At 33.3% G+C, this 15916-nt stretch overlaps 1 long non-coding RNA gene across 1 annotated transcript; it reads right to left on the bottom strand.

Moving 5' to 3' along the window:
- Positions 1–4995: 4995 nt before the first annotated feature.
- On the bottom strand, positions 4996–8285 carry LOC107810698 (uncharacterized). Its single transcript, XR_012705510.1, has 2 exons — positions 7483–8285; positions 4996–7046 (listed from the first exon to the last, which is right to left on the bottom strand). It is a non-coding gene; the product is annotated as an uncharacterized LOC107810698 (long non-coding RNA).
- Between the last annotated feature and the right edge of the window lie 7631 nt (positions 8286–15916).

Genomic DNA, 15916 nt, shown 5'->3' with positions numbered 1-15916 from the left:
ATTTTCATAGCGAAATACTCGAGGATTTAATTTCTTGTGTAATTAGTTGGGGATTTGTGTATTGCGAGTTTAGCTAGAACATTTTTCTTGGTGATTTAGCTGAGGATTCCATCACTCCGGGATTTATCTTTTTTCTTGCATAATGACTTACTTGCTCCGAGCTTGAGTCATAGTACTTTCTTTGAAAATCACATATGTTGTATTGAGAATTTTATTACTTACTGAATTATTTTTGCATCGATTTGAAATTTATTAATTATCTCTTTGTGGTTAAGTTTATTATCTCTACTTCTTAAGCTTATTAATTTAGCTATGCATATATCACTGCAAATAAAAAAATTATACCAAGCTAATCAGAGGGCATGAGAATAAGTTAAAAGTAATAGTAACGAATTATTTTATCTTAAGTATAAGATAAATTAAAATATATGCTTGGAAGATAATTATCATACTGAAGAAGTTCGATCATAGACAAAAGTGTATAGATTTATTCTATGTACATATTTTTTATATGTCCCCAATATCTTTTTTACATGACCTTAGCTAGATCATATTCAGTATTATGGACGATAAATGCTCATCTTTGTGTAGGTAATGAATGCGAGAAAGATAGCAATTGCATAAACGTAGCGATTTCGAGAAAATCATGGGGTACACACAAATTTAAGAAATATTTCAATTTGATTTTTCAGAGTCTAGCTACAGAATATTTTTTGTGGGAAGAAGTTAGGAATGACTTAGTTATATTGAAAAAGTAATATTTTTGAAAAAAATAGTTTTGTCAAGCATACATATCTAACATATCAGTCGAAAATTAATCAAAATAGCTGTCAATTCCACATGCACGGTTAAGGTAAATGTTGTTTAGCTCTGTCATAGAACAAGTTTTATTGAAAAGGACTGATGGTTACTACAAGAGTTCAGTTTACTCATATTTAATATAGTGCTTTTTAAATATCTCAATAAATGTATTGCTGCAAATTTTCGTTCACTGGTTCGATATTTGTTCCCTTTGTGATAGAGCAGTAAATGAATGTCCTGTAGGCTAATTGTACAAGTTCTCTCCTCTATTCTTGCTGTAAGGCTTCAGCAAATTACACAATTAGCATGTGAGTCTGTATCTAAGTGAGAAGAGTTTGAGTCACCCCACTTGTTGGATTATACTTTTTTGTTATTGTTGTTGTTGTTGTTGTTGTTGTTAGTTTGAGATTGTATGGCTAATGCAATTTTTATTTGAAACATGCAGAAAAAATTCAGACGGCTCCCTCACTATAATCAAGCTATGACAATTTTGAGAAAAGAGCAGCTGCAAGAATGACCCAACTTTTTCAAGATGTTAGAAAACAATTGCCTGTGAAACCAAATTGGATGGGGGATGATGTATTCAAGGAGATAAAGGAGTATTGGGAGTCTCCTGAATTCAAGTCAAAGTCCGAACAAAACAAAATGAATCGTGATTCAAATGACGGCACCTCAGTTCATACAGGTGGTTGTATACCTCATCGAGTGATTTGGAATAGAATGGTAATATATAGATCTTTTTAAATTATTTCTTCAAGAAAATAATATCATATTCAGTGTTAGTAACATAGTATTTTCATTTATTTTCAGAAGGAAGCTTCTGGAAAAGATCCTTCAATTGCGGAATTTTATTTTTAGACTCATCGCACAAAAAAAGAAAAATGTTGGGTAAATGAGAAAGCTGAAACTGCTTATTTAAGTGTTCCTTCTGTTACTTCTTTCCGAACCAATACCTCACTATCAACAGTATGAGCACATATGTCAAGGCTTTAGAAATAAATTGCCTTAGTTATGAAACTAGATAGTAAGTCTAAAATCGGTTATATCTTAAAGTGAAGTTCGACCTTTGGGGTCGGGTCTGTTTTAGTGTTGCTGAGCAATCTCATATCCTATCGCCTTGGGTAGCAGAGTCTCTGCAATTACCACATGGGATTGGCCATGAGAACTATATTTTTCATTTATTTTTCCTTTTATGGATCATATTAACTTATACTATGTTGAAGAATGCTACTTTTAAAAAATAAAGTTACTTGTGTAGAAAATTTAAAGCCCTACTGTTACTTAGCCTCCGTCACTTCTCTATCAATGTCAATGAATCTGATAATCATACAAAATTTAAGAATGAATAAGAAGGAAACTAATGAAGAACCTGATATATTTTTGTTGGCTTTTTCTTTCCTTCCAATCAGGAAACTGATGAAGAACCTTATAACCTAACAACAGTAACAAAATAAGAAGGAAAAAACAGGTTGATATGCAAGGACATGACAAATGACACAATTTTCTTTCTTTGTGATAATTAAAAACTATGATGATTCTTCAGTAAAATGCAAAATGGTACTTTTTAAACTTCTTAAAGAAGTTTGTCTCTTCAGTGATTTCGTCACCAGCTTCTTCCTGCAAGCTCATAATGAACCCCAAGAAAACAATAGTGAATTTTCAGAACTTATGAGAGCAGGGAACTACTTTATCTAGTAATAAAAAGATAAAACCACAACAATTTGACCTCTTTTCTTACCTAAGCATAAAAGGATGCTAAGTTTCAGAATTTAATTTAAGTTTATTGAAAAACTATTTGACATCTGTATTACCTCTCTCCTGTAGTTGCAGCTAAATTCAGATCCATGCATTATCATTTTATGACACTGAATTATTTCATTTTGTTGATTATTGATTGGCTGCTGGTCATTCAGTTTTGCAAGTTCAGCTGAATCAGAGAGATATAATATTTGTAATAACTTATTTTGGTGCAGAATAATTTTGAAAAAAAAGAAACAAGAACTTTCAGCTTCTCAAAGTGCATCAACTGAGGTAGGAGACACTAATTCAGCAAGCCAATTAAGTGAAATGGATATTTGGGTGCAATCTGTTGGTGGAATGAAAAAAGGAAGGGTTGCAGGCCTTGGTTCTTTGGGTCGATCTGTAAAACCACTTAAGCATTCGACATCTACTTTATCAGGAGAAATTGATGAGATAATTAAATCTCAAGTGCATGCTTCCAATGCTGACTTATATGCTCAGTTGCAAGAAGAGCGGCGCAAAAATAAAAAGATGAGGAAAGAATTAGACTTATTAAAGAAGTATGTGAATTTCAACACATCATCTTCAAATGAGTTATCGTCTCAAGAAGACAGTCAAGGATCCGAGAATAAAAGCGATGATGACTCCGATAATGTGAATGAAAGTGGTTCTAACCATGGTAATGTGAATGAAAGTGACTATAATCTTGATTGAGATGTTCATTAGACTATTAAGTTTCACATTTGAGACATTTTGGTTTTTGATTAAGGATTATATGATATTACATTAACGTTATGAATTATGTTTTTTCTTTGTTATAATTATATTAGACGTGTGTTGAATGATTATGATAATATAGTTGAATTGTACGAATATAAGCTAGAATAAATTTAAAAACATCCTGAAAATGCATAGATTACTTGCGAATTTTCATGGGAAAATCTTTTCAAACGCGTCAATTTTATATGGTAAATTTCCCTATAAAAAAATTACATGGGGATTTTTTTACCAATATTACATACGAATTTTCCTACGAAAATATCATTTATTGATTTTCTTGGGGATTTCAAATAATTCTTCTGTTTCATTGGAAATCTTACATGGTGATTTACCTACGAATTATTACTTGGGAACTTTGCTGGGGTTTTACATGCAACATTTTTATGGAAATTTTCTTGCGAAAATGTGCTCCTGCGGATTATACCTGGGGCTTTCCAAAGAATTTTCCTACGGAAATATTCACAAGACAATCCCTTTTGTCCATAAATTTTCACCTCAATTTCCTACAGACTTACTTAAGGATTTTCATGGGGAATTACATGCGGATTTCTTCCTACAAAAATTCCCAAGAAAAATCCCTTTTTTACGAATTTTCGGCAAAATATTATTGCGATTTTTTTGAGAAGTTTCGCAGATAATTCCGCAAGTAAGTTACATAGGGATATAAAATCCCCAGGTAGATTACCTGGGGATATTTTAATTCCCAGGTAATAATTTACCTACGAAGGTTTTTCCAACGGATTTAATTTGGTAGGAAATTCCGCAGCAAATCAAAGTACCTACGCATTTGTTCATCTTATCCCTTGGAAAATCCCCAGGTAATCAGCAATTTTCTTGTAGTGACCGCGCCACTGCTACGGGCACTGCCAAAGAATGGTGTTATTTTATAAATTAAAAAAAAAAAGGAAAAGAAAAAGGAGAAACTAGAGCTTCTTTATGAAAGCGACAGAATAATGTAGCGAATCCCACGGTGGATTCGCCATTGAAACAGGAAAGAAAAATGAAAGAAAGAGAAAGAAATTAAAAGATAAAATTCAGATTTTCATTCAAGACCTTTCTTACGATATCCTACTAGTGAATATAAAGAAGACTAATAAAAGGAGTCCACTTATAATTCTAATTCTTAAAGGAATATTGTGCAAATACTTAAAGTTCCTAAAGGCCCAGAACGTGACATTCCACCCTCCTTTAAATCAACCTTGTCCTCAAGGTTGGAAATGAAAATCCAGAAATGGAGAACTAAATCAATACCCACAATGTGCTCGACTTTGAAAACTTCCCATTGGTAGAAACTAAAATTCCTCTATAGGCTCCATTTCTCATCAATGCTCCGTCGACTCTTAATGCTAAAACACATTTTATATGCAGCAGAAGTATAACCAAGAATGCTACCACCAAATCATAAGTAGCTATTATGATGACTAATTATTTTTGAAGAACCTCACTAATTGATGTACCATAAGTGTCCCCTACATGATGATGAATAAAACTAGTTCCACTAATTTCTCTGGTAGAATGTACTAGCTCCACCCTTAAGTTATCAACTTGGCCAAAGTATAGGAAATTCTCATATTCTTGTCCAGTTGGTCTCATTATGCTTATGGTGCCAAAATGTTTCTTAGCAATGGATGAGATTACTGCAACTTGAATCTTGTGCAAATTTTCAAGCATATAGTAATCGGTTTTATGTATAGCCGCCAAGATGAATGATAGAATAGTTGGTTCTATCCATGGAACTTCCCATGGAGTTTCAAACATAGGTTTAAGACTAATGAGTATCGCAGAAAGATCCTTTAAAGACTCTGCTGAAAAGATCTTCTTCGAAACATAAAAGACCAATGCATTTATAGGTTGAAGGTAGCTAGCGCTAGAACAAGATCCGTCTTCCTTGGACAAAATACTGGTATTAATATCTCCTCCACCAGGATCACAGAAGAAAATGCTTATCTCGTTCATGTTGTGTTCTTCTCCCAGCTCTAATGACATTTTCAGCAAAATTAGAGCTAAAACTTTGAGAATCACTGCATATACTGGAAGTAGATCACCAATAACTGGCTGGAAAAATAACAGAACCGTCACCAAGCTAGGTTTACTTGCACTATCAAATAACATACACACTTTACCCTCAAGGTACAAATAGTTTGAAATGCACCAGAGAACAAAAGTTAACTCTCCCTCCATAGACATTCCTTCAAATAAAATATGGTTGACAATAATATTGATCCACCAGAAAAAGAACAGAGTCCAGGAGTGGAGCACAAGTTTGCTAGACTTGTATAAACCATCAAGTATGAAGGGCTCTCAGTACAACTGAACAGATATTGTGAGTATCTAATCACCTCAGTTAAAATCCAATCAAAAAACCTTAATAGTAAAGGCAATCTATGTACCTCAAGAATTTCATAAACCAAGGCTGATAGAAGGAGAGCTCTTCCACCCTATTGCTCGATAGGAAGTGATACACTTTTTGCAACAATCCCTACAGTTACATGAGTAACTTCCAAGAATGTGCAACTTTCCGGTAACCCCATTTCTTCTCTTGCATGAGCATTCTTCTGAAAACAATTAAGTGCCTTTAGTCTTCCATTTTCCATTATAGAGATCCACTCTGTAACACATTCTATAATAGAAACCCAACTTGTTGCATACCACCGCTTAAGACCTTTGATGGCACTAACATTAATTTTTCCTGAACAAACTTGACATTAGTGCACAAAGCTTTCCTAGGGCCATTAAGAGAACACGAAGTAAGGAGGGGGACTTCCTTATATAACACAATAGGCAATTCAAAATGAACATTAGTTGGATATAAACTGAAGATGCGCTTGAGTTTGACTGACAAGGATGGTACAAGGAGAACAATATTTTTCACTTTTCCTATGAAGTAAACCAAGTGTACATCTCTAGATTTATTTCCCTTGCGCAAAGGAGAACTAATCTTTCCTATTTTCTCAGCAACTGGAAACATATCATCACTTAGCATCTTCTCGAGAAAAGTAGAAGCCCGGTCATAAGTTGAACGCCTACAAAGAGGCAATCTTGAAAACAGAGCAATCAATTCATTGAAAATCTCTGAATACTTAAGATCTCATTATCCTCCACCAAATTCCAAAAAGCATAAGCATCCCCACATTCCATACAAATTACGGTAACCAACTACTCTATTGCTCTCCTCGTCCATGAAAACTAGGGTTTCGTCAAAATTCATTTGAATAAGGAAATTACCCTGGGAACATAGGGTGTCTCCAGCACTCTCACAAGCTCCTCACTTAAAATACAACATGATTTCCTCCCGACTAGACTGTCTAGATCTATGAACAATACAATTACTCTGCAACAGGGACCAAATACCCTCCAATTTCTCCAAATTTACTTCAATTACTCCTCCTCTTTTTTATCATCTTCCACTACAACCTCATTATCTCAAAAATCATAACTATTGTTAGTTGCAATGTTATCCTCAATTTCATCAAAGACAGAGGAGCTTCCATTGGAATCTGACGAAATGGCTCCAAAATTATCCCCTATTTCGTTGATGCCGACAAACTTAATAGAGACATCTCCCCTACTTTCAAAGTTTTTCTCATCTTCATGTTTTTCGGAATCCACAATTTCGAAGATAAATGAAGGATTGAGATATTGATAATCATCCCCTGACATTTCATTCCCAAGAACAAAATTCTTGGCCTCCAAATGACCATTGTTAGAATTGAGATCAATGTCATCTGGCACAAAGAAAAATCACCAAAAATAATTTTAGATTGTAGTTATTGCTTGACAATTGGACCGTTAACATCCATTTCACAAACATGGAATGAAGCATCAAAGTTCTGGAACCACTGCAACTGTGTAAAACTATACTGAAACATGCCACTTGTTTTGTTATATTGAGGACTTTCATCAAACACATGGTTTCCATTATTTTTAGAAGTTTTCTCATTTCTTCTTACTAACCCAAGTTCAACCCCTCCAGTTTTATCTTGTTGAGGACTTTTGTCGATACATATGGTCGCCGCTGCTACCCAAAACTATAGCATTTTCATCATCAGATTTCAATGGTGGTCCATCATCAAGACCGTGGTAAGTGAGGTCAAACGATACCACATATAAAGGAAAAATAACAGACTCACTAGAACTATTTTTTGTTAAATCAAGTGTTACCTTGGTGTCTAGTCCATCAGTGCTCGCTTTGAGCAAGCAAGTAGACTCCGTCAAAGCCGCCGAAGCTGGGGAACCTCCATTAAAATTGATATTAGGGTAATCTAGAGAAGCGGCAGTCCATTTTAGATAGGCTTCACACTCACTCTGAAACTGCTCTGACCGGCGAATGTTCTCTCGCACCAACGAGAGAATTTCATCGAAGATAGACTGTTCATTGCTGATTAGGCTAGGTTCAGTTGAAATATGTTGCTCAGTCTCACCATCATGAACCTCGTATGGATTATATGAAACATGTGAATGGATATAGAAATACTGATTTTGGTAACTCCATGAAAGCTGCTCGGAACTTAAGCGTGGAAGAAATGGGTCTGCTCGTTCGTAGGAATTTTGCGAGTGGGAGTAATAGTGAATAGGCAATGCGGAATCGGGTTCGAGAAATATTGGCTATGATATCAATTGTAGAGAATTGCACGGTGGATTCGCCATTAAAACAGGAAAGAAAAATGAAAGAAAGAGAAAGAAAATTAAAGATAAAAATTCAAATTTTCAGACCTTTCTTACAATATCCTAGTGAATATAAAGAAGACTAATAAAAGGAGTTCACTAATAATTCTAATTCTTAAAGGATTATTATGCAAATGCTTAAAGTTTCTAAAGGCCCAGAACGTGACAAATAACAATAGAAAGAAGAGAAACAAAGATTTCTCTGTTCCAAATATTGATGGAGCTTTGTGCTCCAGTAAAGAAAGATGACGGCTGAAATTTCCAAGATAGAAGAAGTAGTAAAACTTAGTTTTCCTCCTAAAAGGTCAAAGTCTATGTAACTATTTTATAAAATAAACTTGGGCTTCTTGTTGCTTCTTCAAAAGCAAGTGGATAGAATTATTAATTAACGGGGCTAAAGGCCCACTTGATGTTGTCTTGCATTTTTTAGAGGCTTTTTCGTATATATGGTAAAACTATATTATCAAATATGTTCATAGTTTGCTTATTACCCTTCATGCTAATAGTATTTCTACCTAATATATACAATGCATTAAATAATAAATCACTGTAGCTTTATGATTCCTTATTTTGCGCGCTAAAAAAGGGGAACTAAATATTTTCCAGATCTTCCCCAACGCAAATCACGCACATTCCATAATTATCGTCGGCTTCACTTTGATCTTCCACAACGCAGAACAAGATTTTCCATACTCTGTTTTTGCGATACACTCTGTTTCCAGAAATTCTCTCTACATCTCTCTTTATTTCTCAATCGCAAATTTCAGTAATACAAAGTTAATGAAAAGAGAGCAGCAATTCCACCATTGACAACCATTAAAAAGCTTGAAAGCTTTGAATTCAAATTTGGGTTTTCAAAAATCATTATTTGTTTGGATTGGGTGTTGTTGAAAATAATTGAGAATATGGTTTGGAGTTTATATCTCAATTTTGAGGGGTTTTGGTGAAGATTAGACTTGATTTTGACTGAATTTCAGATTAAAACTTGAAGAAGAAGAAGAAGAAGAAGAAGAAGAAGAAGAAGAAGAAGAAGAAGAAGACATATTGCAAAAATTATAGAAAAATTATAGATAAATTGTAGAATGTTATTTATTTATTTATCTTTTATTCATTTACCTATTGTATGAAAGTTGAACAATATTGTATAAAAATTGTATTAAAGTGGATGATTTAGTACTGTTTTGGACAAAAATATGTTTTAAAAATGCGAAAGATGCATTTCAGGGGAAGCATGTCGGTTCCAAATATGTACCCAGTTTGTAGATATTTGTAGATAAATTGTAGATTATTTATATTCTGATTGTAGATGCTTTATTTTCTGTTTTCACAAATAAAAAACGGCTAAAACTTCTACAAATCTTCTGAAAAAACGCAATTATGTCAAAAATCCCAATTAAACTACAATCAAATGGGAATTGGGATATTAAAATTCAATATACCCAGTTTATAGATATTTTGTAGATGAATTGTAGATTATTTGTATTATGATTGTAGATGCATTGTTTGTTGTTTTCACAAATCAAAAACGACAAACTTCTACAAAATCTTCTACAAAAAACGCAATTATGTTGAAAATACCAATTAAGCTATTGAATGGGAGTTGGGATATTAAAATTCAATGTACCCAGTTTGTAGATATTCTGTAGATAAATTGTAGATTATTTGTATTCTGATTGTAGATGCATTGTTTTCTGTTTTCACAAATCCAAAATGACTAAAACTTCTACAAAATCTTCTGCAAAAACGTAATTATGTCGAAAATACCAATTAAGCTATAATTGAATAGGAATTGGGATATTAAAATTCAATGTACCCAGTTTGTAGATAAATTGTAGATTATTTGTATTCTGATTGTAGATGCTTTGTTTTCTGTTTACACAAATAAAAAACGTCTAAAACTTCTACAAATCTTCTGCAAAAAACAGTCTATAATTTATCTACAATTGCTGCAATATAATGTATGTCATGTCTTCTTCTTCTTCTTCTTCTTCTTCTTCTTCTTCTTCTTCTTCTTCTTCTTCTTCTTCTTCTTCTTCTTCTTCTTCTTCTTCTTCTTCTTCTTCTTCTTCTTCTTCTTCTTCTTCTTCTTCTTCTTCTTCTTCTTCTTCTTCGAGTTTCAATATGAAATTCAGCCAAAACCAAGTCTAAATCTTCACCAAAACCCTCAAAATTGAGATATAAACTCAAAAACATATTCCCAATTATTTACAACAACACCCAATCAAAAAATATAATGATTTTTGAAAACCCAAATTTGAATTCAAAGCTTCAAAGCTTTTTAATGGCTGTCAATGGTGGAATTGCTGCTCTCTTATCTCTTTGAAGGTTTGTTCTTCTTCATTGAGAAAATTTGAAGCTGAAGGTAAATGTGTGTATGAATTTTGAAGATTTGACTTCAATTTTGATTGATTTTAGAAGAAAAAAGCTTGAAATTGGACGTTAATGGAAGGAGTTACATATGTTTCTCTGGTTTTAGCAGAGGGAATAATGGGTTTGAAACGTGGGTGTGGGGAGATACTGGGTGAGGGTGTGAGTTTGGGAGAGAGAAACGTGTGTGTGTGTGTGTGGGGGATTTAGAGGAATATACGGTAACGTTAATTAAGGAGTAATATACGGTACATTAATTGTACAGTTAAAACATATTATAGTATAAAATTGGTAATTAGGTATACTAAATGTAATTAAATCAAACCTTAAACATTGAGGGTAATATAATTTCCTATATGGAATAAGAATGTAAAAATTCCTTTTTTTTATTTGGTAGAACTATTTAGTTGGGTTTAAGAGGTTTCATGGGCCTCTTTCTGTGATGGCAGATTTAAGTCAAGGGCTAAAGGCCCACATTCATATGTCATATTTAATTTAGGGGTTTTGGCATTGTATGTCAACCTAAACTAATAAATGGCATAAAAAAGCCCTAACTTATTGTTATTGGCATCTTATGGCCTACATTTGTGTTTTAATTTAAATTTTTTTTTTGTATAATTAACTAGGTTAGAGCTTCTTCCCGTAAATTACTTTCTCTCTATCTCTCTATCTCTCTCTCTTCTCTATATCTCCTCATTCTCTCTCTTGACACCAGAATATTTTAGAGCAATTGGCATAAATAAATGCCCAAAAGAATGAATCAATCACGAAACTGAATTTTCGCCTGTTTTCGAAGTTATCGCAAGTTTTTTTTCCCATTCTCACTTAGCATTAATGGACGAAATCAGGCCAACTTTCTACAAATTTGCACAAAAAAATTATCTAGAAAAGAAATATTCTGTTTTGAATCGAAAGAGGAATGAATTTGAGTGATTATACACATTCCAAGTTTTTTGAACTATCAAATTTAAGTGAATGCAGATCTCAGTGTATATCAACTGATATATCAATATATATCAGTTTGTATATATGTTTATTTCATGTATATCATGCATATTTATATACATGTCTATGTATATCAATAAAAATATTGTGTGATATACACTAACATGCAATGTAATATATATGTCTATGTATATCAATGAAAATCTTGTGTGATATACACTGATATATAACAGCCAAAATACGTATTGGTGATTATTTGCGAAATGTATTCACAATTTTATTGTCGCTCTTTGTGTATATCAAAATAAATATAAAATTTGATTTGCCTTCTTTGTATATCCAAACTATGAATTTATAAATATAGTTATTCAAATTTTTTTTGTTATGTCAATACTAATGTATATCATAATAAAAAAAATTATATTATTTGTATATCACATTGTATAACATATCAAATAATGTGTATACCAAATATATATATCATAAATTTATTTTCCTTCTTTGTGTATATCAAAAAATTATTTTCCATCTTTGTATATCAAATATTTATTTACTCCCACAATTATATTTATTATTTTTATGTCTTAGAAATTGCTCCAAACTTATATACATTGCTACAGTGAAGAAGAAAAATAAAAAATCAGAAAAGGGATATAAAGAGATTCTGGAAATTTTTAGATACTTTTAAAAGGAAATAAAACATAATTTTTAGGAGGATGGTTGCAACCAATTAGAAGAGAGAAGAGAAGATAGATTCTTTAATAAAGAAAACTAAAGAGAATAAGGCACCATTTATGGGAGAGGATACAAAATGCAGTAGTGGAAATACGGTTGCCTTACATGATACACAACGAAGTAAAGGAGAGAAGAGAGAGAGAGCGGTTCTTATTGCTATTTTGAAGGAAAATAACTTTGGTTATTGGTTGCCAATTGTTTTGGGCTACTATTGCCAAATCTAATATAAGGCCAAAAAATTGTTAATTCTCCTTATGTGTTGTTATACCATGCAATTTTTTCTTTAATTTAATTATTAGGCTAATGACCTCAATAAAATTTAAATTTAGTTCTGTAATTTTTTTATAAATTCCAAATTATTAAAATAGTCATATGTACTTAATTTTCAGAATATAAATTTAGTATTTATATTCTTTAATAAAAACTATAATTATTTTATTATCCTAATTGCTTAAATTGTTAATTAGTTTAATATTAAACTTGTTTGTTAATTTGTTTAACATTAAATTTACTTGTCAATCTGTTTAACATGTTTCATATGTTAATTAGTTTAACATTAAAATAAATTTTATGTGATTTTGAATAGCATGTAATAAATATTAATTAGTTTAACATTAATTTTATTTACATGCTAATATAAGTTATTAGTTAGCTTATGTTTCACATGAGATTATAAAATCATGATAGATAATTTTGTTGTCTTAAACATGATTATGATAATTATTTTCATAATATTTTAATTCTTGGAAGATGATTGGGAACATAGTGAACTTTCGACTCCATAACTAATATATGTGTTTATTAACTTAATCAATTGATACTTAGTGTCATAATATGTATTTATGTTGAAAATCGAGCCTTGCGTTATTTTTTGATCCTCATAATATTTTTTATTTTGTTAAAGAATAACTACTGCTTCGGAAAAAATTGTTGCTGAGCTAAACAAAAGGGTTAAAACTCAATGGCGACAACTATGAAACCTGAAGCTTGAAAGTCCAGTATGTGCTAGAGGAACAAGACTCTTAACAATGTCATGAATGAGCATGAGGAAGGCAACACTGCTCAGCATAGGCGTGAGCGTGAAGCCTATGACAGTTGGAAGAAAAAGAACTCCATTGCTCGCATTACATTGTTGAGCACCTTAGATGATGACATTCTAAGGGAGTTTAAGGATCACCAAAGAGCTATGGATCTTTGGAATGCTTTAAGGAAAAGGTTTGGTACATGTTCCACTACAAGACTGCGATCCTTAACGATCAAATTTAATTCATATTAGAAACGCCTAGAACATTCAATGAAAACACATCTGAGGCAAATGACAAATATGACCGGGGAGTTGAAAGATGCTGGTCATGTGTTGACTTATGAACATTAAATCCAAGCTGTCATATGCTCTTTACCTAGTTCTTGGGATTATATGAAAATGCATTTGACCCATAATGAGGGAATCACAACTGTGGAAGATGTCCGGAGACACCTTGAGTTAGAGGAGGAATGACTTGAGGCTGCAAAGCCAATAGCTGAGTTGCACATGGCAACAACCTCCAAAACCAAGAGTGATTCAAAGAAAAGGAACCGGGGAAAGAAGAGAGGGCCACCTCAAGCTCAGCCTGCTAAAAAGAGCAAAGACTGAAAAAGGCAAGAATAGACGTCCCAAACGTATCAAAATTGCTAAAGTGAAATGTTATAATTGTGACAAGATGAGTCACTATGCTAGAGATTGCTCTGAGCCTCCAAGAAAGGTATTTGACGATGCTCGAATTAGTGAACTTTGTGTTTCTAGTTCTGTTTTTCTAACTGAATCTAATCCTTTGTGGATTATAGACTCAGGAGAAACAGACTACATAGCTTGGGAATGTAGTGCCTTTGTTGAATTTCGGCGAGTTCCACGTGGAGCAAAGTGGATATATGTGGGCAACAACAATAAAGTTGCTGTTGAAGGGATCGGTACAGGCAAGTTAGTACTGTGTGGTGGTCGAGACCTAATACTACATGATGTTCTCTTTGCACCAACAATTTGCCGGAATGTTATTTCAATTTCAGTTTTGCTTAAGCTAGGACTTGACTTGTTTTGTCATGGCAATTCTTCCAAGTTAACTTTTCGTTCAACTTTATTTGGTTTTGGTCATGTGACCGAAGGTTTAATAATTATGGATTTGGATTATGATTTATTTAATAATAATGCTAGTTTTTTAATATTTTTTTCTTCACATAAATATGGTAGTGATGTAAATATATGTCATGCTAGACTTGGTCATATTGGCCAACAAAGAAAGCAAAGGTTAGCAAAACAAGGTTTGCTTTCTAATATTGAACATGTGGAATTGTCCACTTGTAAAATTGTCCAGCTGAAAAATCTGCAAGAAAACTTTTTGGTTAGGCGACTAGAGCCGAATTCCTTTTGAAATTAGTCCATTCGGACATCTGTGGGCCGATGAATGTTAGGGCTAGGCATGGAGCAAGTTATTTCATCACATTCATTGATGAATTTACCCGTTTCAATTATGCCTATTTGAGTTCCCACAAATCAGAAGCAATAATTTGCTTTAAACGCTATACGAGCTTAGTGGAAAATCAATTGGACAAAAAGATAAAAGCACTTCGAACTAACCGTGGTCGTGAATACTTATCAACTCAGTTTAATAATTTATGTGATGAAAAGGGAATAGTTCATCAGTTGACTATCCCAAATACTCTACAACAAAATGGTATTGTGGAGAGAAGAAACAGAACGCTCCTAGAAATGGTTAGGTCAATGATGGAATAAGCTAACCTCCTAATTAGTTACTAGGGTGATGCGTTGCTTACTTCCACCTTTGTACTTAACCGAGCGCCTACAAAATTAGTTACTACTACTTTATATGAGTTATGGACTAGAAGACAACCCGACTTGAGTATATTAAGACCTTGGGGTTCTGCTTCCTATACACATGATTCCTCTCACAAATATGGCAAATTGGGCCCGAGGGGAAAGAAAAGTATCTTTATAAGATACTCTGAAACCTCAAAGGGTTATGTGTTTATAGGTCAGCAAGATAGTGAGAGTGTAACTGAGTTTGAATCACGAGATGTCACATTCTTAGAGGATGAGTTCCCTAAGAAGGGAGCGGTAGGTCAAGACCTAACCTTATTTGAAATAATGGATCAAGAAGTACAAGGTTCAATTCATTCGAGTGGGAGAATTTTAATAGATGATGAATTAGTTTCTCATCAAAGAACTCCTTCATCATCAGATGTGAATGAAAGTAATCCTTCTACATTTAGAGAAAGTGACCAAATAGATCTTGTTCCAAGTGGGAACGAGATGGTCACAGATCTTGTTCCAAGTGGGAGCAGGATGAATGATCTTGATCCGAGTGGGAGCAACACTGATCCAAATGGGAGCAATGATGAATCACAAATAAGACGTGGTTCTCGTAAAAAGATTCCCCACCGACGATTTGATGTTGAAGGCAGCGAACTATTTATGATGCTCCTACAAGAAGAAAATGAGCCTAAAAATGTAAAAGAGGCTCTCTCATGCCCTTCTAAGGACAAATGGACAAAAGCAATGGAAGATGAATTGGAGTCTATGAAAGTCAACAAAGTTTGGGAACTAGTTGACCTCCCTAAAAGACGCAAAGCAATTTGGAGCAAATGGGTTCTAAAAATTAAGCTCAAGGCTGATGTCATAGTTGAGAGATATAAGGCTCGACTGGTGGCAAAAAGGTATACACAGCAGAAAGGAATACACTACGAAGAGACTTTCTCGCCTGCTGTACAATTTACCTCGGTTCGCCTGATTCTAAATATTGTTGTAAGCTTGGATCTTGAATTACATCAGATGGATGTAAAGACTGCCTTTCTCAATGGAGAACTAGATGAAGAAATCTATATGGAACAA

This window comes from Nicotiana tabacum, chromosome 22 (genome assembly GCF_000715075.1).
Source record: "Nicotiana tabacum cultivar K326 chromosome 22, ASM71507v2, whole genome shotgun sequence".
NCBI classification, from domain to species: domain Eukaryota; kingdom Viridiplantae; phylum Streptophyta; class Magnoliopsida; order Solanales; family Solanaceae; genus Nicotiana; species Nicotiana tabacum.
The sequence above is the reverse complement of the archived record's forward strand: the minus strand, read 5'-3'. Positions and strand labels throughout refer to the sequence as shown.